Here is a 6,347-nt window from a genome sequence, read left to right as displayed (position 1 = left end):
TGGGAGTGTTTTAGATATGGGCTCCTGGCCAGTCTTTTTGCTCTTACTTGTCACCAGAGAGGCCTGGTGGCAGAAGAGGGCAAATGAGCTTGAGTGCAGCATCATGCTGGTCGGCAGAGCAGACTGGCGATGGCCTCTACAATCATTTTATATTTTTCTCTTTAATGAGAATATCTTAATATCCTTCTTTTAATTCTAAACATAAGAACTAGCCAATGCAGGTAACTTAAAAAATGTAGAAAGGCACAAAGGAAAAATGAAAATTTTAAAAACAAAAATCAGGGGTACCTGGATAGCTCAGTGGGTTCAGCCTCTGCCTTTGGCTCAGATCATGATCTCAGGGTCCTGGGATTGAGCCCTGCATTGGGTTCTCTGCTTGGCGGGGAGCCTGCTTCCCCCTCTCTCTCTGCCTGCCTCTCTGCCTACTTGTGATCTCTCTCTCTCTGTCAAATAAAATAAAATAAAATCTTTAAAATAAATAAATAAATAAATAAATAAAAACAAAAATCATCACCAATCTGACTCTCCAAATATAATCCCTGTTAAGATCTGGGTATATTATGACCATTAAGTTATGCCATATATTCTGCTTTTACCTTTCTTACGAGTTATGTAGTAGCCAGTCTCTCATTTCAGTACTTTTTGACACCATCCCTTAAATGGCTGCATGCTATTCCATTATATGAATATACTATAATTTAGTTAACCAGTCTCCAATAATTAGAGATCTAGACTTTTAGTTTTTGCTATTATTGATAATGTTAGCACATTAATTTTTATTCTTTGGTATTCCAACTTTTTTCAAATAGGGTTACCATGCAAAAGAAGAGTAAGGAAGTATCATCTATCCTATTTTTATGAATAAAAACAGTCATTAGAATAAAGAGTTATAGAAGTTATGAAAACTTATCTTTTGACAGTTTAGCACTGCTTGATATAATACAGAATTAATCATTAAATTAGGTCTGGTTTACTAAAAAAAAACTGGGTATATATATTTTTAGACTCTGAGTTGTGGTTTATACCATATAATCATAATATTAGAAAAACAAGTGCATTTTTGTAAAGGTTTTTATTGTTTAGGATAGCTATAAAGTTTATTCAGAATCTTCATTAGCAGTTTATTAAATACAAAAACACTGTGGTTGGGCTTTCAATTAAAGTTAAATTGGCAAAAGTTATAAATCCATATCATCTCCTAACAACAGAAGGAACTAATAGGAACCATATCTTGAAGGCAATTTTTGTATAAAGGCATATATTTTTATTTTTATTTTGTTTTATTTTTTAAAGATTTTTATTTCTTTATTTGACAGAGAGAGAGATCACAAGCAGGCAGAGAGAGGGGGGAAACAGGCTCCCTGAGAGAGAGCAGAGCTGAGCAGAGAGCCTGATTCGGGGCTGGATCCTGGGACTGTGAGATCATGACCTGAGCCGAAGGCAGAGGCTTAACCCACTGAGCCACCCAGGTGCCCCCAAACCATATATTTTTAAATATGATATTGCACTGTTTATTTATTTTTTTTAAGATTTTATTTATTTGACAGAGAGAGATCACAAGTGGGCAGAGAGGCAAGCAGAGAGAGAGAGAAGAGGAAGCAGGCTCCCTGCAGAGCAAAGAGCCCGATGCGGGACTCGATCCCAGGACCCTGAGATCATGACCTGAGCTGAAGGCAGAGGCTTAACCCACTGAGCCACCCAGGTGCCCCCAAACCATATATTTTTAAATATGATATTGCACTGTTTATTAAAAAGCCTTTGGGAAATTTTGACCAGGAAAAGGAATAGAGACTGCTCGCCTACACCTATAAATGGTGGCTTCACATAATGATATGATAGAGCTGCATTCTGATGTGGATTTAAGGAATAAGGATAAAACCCAAGTAAATATATTTTGTGACACTGATGAACTGATTTTAACCATGAAAGGACTGAATTTGTTAACAAGATTCTTTCTGATGAGTTTTATTTTATGTAAAACTATGTCCTGAGCTTTTCTTATCCTCCGAAAAAAACAAGGCTTCTGACTTTACTATCCAATTTTCATGGACATTAAACTATATGAACTAAATAAATGCACACACACAAAGAATTTCTGCAAGTCTGTAAAACCAAGTTTCTTTACTATCTTGATGAGTTCCACTGAGGTCAGTTTATAAACTAAACATTATGAGTGGGGATATTCCCACATTAGACTTATGAAATAGGTAATAATGTCATATGATGCTATTGCTCTTCCAGGCAAGTATGTTTCATAGCCAATAACACAAAATCAAGAAATGCATCCATACCAAGAACACATTTTGTTGCTGTCTTTAAAGAAAGGAAATATTATTTCTTTTCCCTGGAATTAATTTCTTGACTCATAGCTATAGTAACTTCCATTTTTCCTTCCCCAGACCTAGTACAAATTCCACACATATTATGGATCAGAACATAAGCCTTTAGAAAAATCTATATAAGCCAGCTGTTTACAATTTTTTTTTTTTTTGCTCTATTGGTTAGCTGCAAGTGGGTTTTTACATAGACCCAGAAATGCAGAAAGAATTCTCTATAGCCACATCCAGCACAGTGTGTCATACAATATTGTAAAAAAGGTTCATATTGTTTTCAGGTCAGATTCTTTAAAGCAGATGCACATTATGGTAATCTGATAATAAATACCCAAACAAAACTGTACATTGTCACATCTTTGAACACTTTGTGCACATTATAAAAATCATACAAATACATGGTGCATGTTGAGATTAACATGACCAGCAGATAATGATGTCAGCAGCACTACAATATTAAGAATATGAGAAAATATTCCTGTTGCATTTATTCTCAATATGAAGATATAGTGTTAGCATCAATTTAAAAATTCTATTTTTAGAATAGAATTTGCTACCAGAATATATCTCCATAAACAACCACTGTTTAAGACACTAAAATACCAGATCAGCTTATATATACACATATAAACTTATATATACACCAAGATAATTAAACTTGTTGATTTGCAAAAAAATTTAAATTATGTATTATAATATTGTGATTATAATAATTATTATAAATTATAATAATTTCTTTGATTATATGCCTGTTCCCAATCTTTCTGCTCTAAACACATAAGTAGATTTGCATGTGATGCACAGTAAAATATTAGCTATAAAATCTGTAACAATTCTTGTTCTGATAGTACTGTTGTTTAACACAAAAATAATGCATTGTTTTTTATCTGTTCCCTGAAAACTATGAAACTATAAGCCCTCTTAGTACATCTTCAGGAAACAATATTGGCAATTAACAAGAAGTATCCCAAAACCATAATGACATACTTAGAGGGATTTTTTATGAAAAAAAGTAAGAAACTTAATTTCTACAAAGTAACTCTCTTGGATTCTCATTAAACCAAAGCTTAAACATAGATACGAAAAATGTATAAGTGTGTAAATGACCATAGCAGCCATGTGGTTTATAACTATCAACCTGGAGTCAGATAACCTGAATATGAGTTCTAGGTGGAGAAGAAGGTAAAGAGAGTTTATGGATGTTGGTTGTCTATGCTCTGCTGTATCCTAAGTGTTTGTATATCTCATCTCAGTTGATCTTCATGTCTCTATAAGGCAGATATCATGTGTTCCATTTGATAGTTGTGAAAACAGCAGCTCAGTGGTTTCATGCAGCTCATTCCTAATGACATTGCTAGGATGGGAAACTGAATTTTTAGGCAAGATCCATCCTTGGTCCATTATAGAACTCATTCTCTGGCTCTCACCCTTGAAATTGGACTTTCTTTGCATATTAGGTTCCTCATGTGTGGGAGATGAAAAGAAATACTGCATTACCTATCTTCCAAGGTGTTTTAAGAATCAAATGCAATGGGAAACAACTTTGAAAGCTATGTGGAATGCTGCAAACATAAGACTTACCAGAATAAACAGTTATGTTTTATTAGTGATAAAAGCTACAACCTGTATTCCATCACACTTGCTTCTTTTCTTCTCTTCCCATTTGTTCTTCTAACATCGTCTACCCTTATTCATTTCTTCCCCTACCAGTGAAAATCCTCTCTGTCAGTTTCGAGTTGCCCAATAAGAGCACTGAACTGAGACGCTAGAATGTACTCTTTCTCTTCCCCTGTTTAGCCTTCATATTCTTCTGGCTGTTGAGTCAAGCCATATTCTTCTGGCTGTTTTTAAGTTCCAGAGGCCACCATAGGCCTTGGCTGTGGTCCCCTTTCTCCATTGTCAAAGCCAACAACAGCATGTTGATGCTTCCCACGTCACCTTTCTCTCTTGCCACATTTAGGGACCTGTGTGATAAGATTGGGTCTAGGATAATCTCCCCATCTCAAACCTTAATCACATCTGCAAAATTTCTTTTGCCATGTAAGGTAAAATAGTCACAATTTCTAGTGATTAGGGCATGGAGATCTTTGGAGGACCATTCAGCCCATGACACAGCTTCTAATATCATTTAAGCCAAAGAATCAGCCATTCCAAAGACCAGCCCTGTTCCTCAACTTTTTAGCCATTGAGAGGAAAAATTCCATTTTTTGGTCAATGCCGCTTAAGTCAGGTATTTTGCTGCTTGCAACTTAAAAAGCCCTAACTAATACTAATACATAATGTGACTGTAACTCTGGCTTTTTTTTTTTTTTTTTTTAATTGTGTGCATCTGTATCCCGAAGAGCTGCTATTTCAAAGCATGCTCTTTGGAGAATGTTGATTTTTTTTTTTTCCAACTCCCTGATTTTATAGAGGAAACCAAGACAGCAAAGAAGAAAACTGATTTTCTCAAGGTCCCAACCTCAACAGTGAATTTCCAGATTCCAGGCTCTCATTACAGTGTTTGTATATATGAACATTTTCGCATTCATCATGGATGTCTAGCTTCCCAGACAATGGGAATGCAATGGCCAGCCACCTCAGCATCTCTTTTGGTGAAGACTTGCAAAGTCCCTCTTTGTGCCCCAGCAAGCTACCATCTGGATTTTATTTCCAGTTCCAACTTCTGCTTTTCTTTTAGCTAAAGAAAGTCAATTGCCTACTTGACCGTTGCACTGATTATTCACTCATTTGTTCTTTTTTTTTTTTTTTAAACAAAATTACTTAGCTGGCACTACTCATATTTGTACATCTTATATTTGTACATGAATTAAATCTTCACGTGTTATTGTGACTTTTCTTTTTAAAGAAATGATAGAGGAGCCCCTGGGTGGTTTAGTCAATTAAGCAACTGTCCAACTCTTGATTTTGGCTCAGGTCATGATCTTAGGGTCATGATCAACAGGGAGTCTGCTTGAGAGTCTCCTCCCTCTGCCCCTTACCCTGCTCACATACTCACTCTCTAAAAATAAGTAAGTTCTAAAAAGAAAAAAATCTTAGAAATTTTTAATAACAATATTGTCATCTTCCTGTAGGCAAATGTCTGTTACTGTTATAGTTCCTGATGACCTGGGCCAAGGTGACCTTGTTCCGTTCTTAGTTGGGAAATGTATCTGTTTTTCCTGGCAAGGATATAAGAATGCACAATGGAAAAGGATTTCTAATTTCTGAGACTGAGAACAGCTTAGTCTCACAGCCACTCATGACTTGCTCAAGAGGTGTCTGTGATGTTTTGATCCTGTTCCCAAATATCAGTTTGGATTTAAAAAATAAAGTAATCCATTAGCATTAAATAAACTTAGGACTTTTCAGAGTTAATTGTATATTAAATTTTACACCAACAAATTTCATTTTATATATTTTATTTTTTGAAAGAGCAGAAGCAAATATGTGCTACCTGGTGTTTTTTTCTCTTCCTAGCCTCTTCTTTGCTCCTCATACTGCCAATCTAAGTGTATCCTGACACAGGGCTCCCTCCCAGCTTGGCAAACTCAGAATCCCAAAGCCTCCTTATCATGCTTTCCAATGACCATTGAGGCCTATTTTATGGTAAAGTTTGTGAGGTCCAGATGGTCCCATGATGAATGGAGATGGAAAGGTCATTCCCTTTATATCTTTCCAACAAATTGCTGTGCTTTCCATATCCAAGCCAGAATCCACTGTCAGAGTATATATATACTTTTTTCTTTGTCTACTCAGTGCTGCTGCCTCACTTCCCAAAAAAACAGGTCTTTTTTTCTTGACATGGAGATGACATATACAAGTTATTGCTAATTTCTGAAACTTCGCTTTACCGATTGCTGCTGAATTTAAAAAAATAATAAGGTAAGTGTTGTTTTATTTCCATCTGTTTTCAATTTTGGTAGAGTTAAAATTGTGTGTGTGTCTACCTATCTGTCTGTCTGTCTGTCTATCTCCTCATGGTTAATAAGAGATGAAACCCACCATCAAATTGCTTAAGTTTAAATTCTTATC

Source organism: Lutra lutra, chromosome 5, assembly GCF_902655055.1.
Source record: "Lutra lutra chromosome 5, mLutLut1.2, whole genome shotgun sequence".
NCBI classification, from domain to species: Eukaryota; Metazoa; Chordata; class Mammalia; order Carnivora; family Mustelidae; genus Lutra; species Lutra lutra.
Note: the sequence above shows the minus strand (reverse complement) of the source record.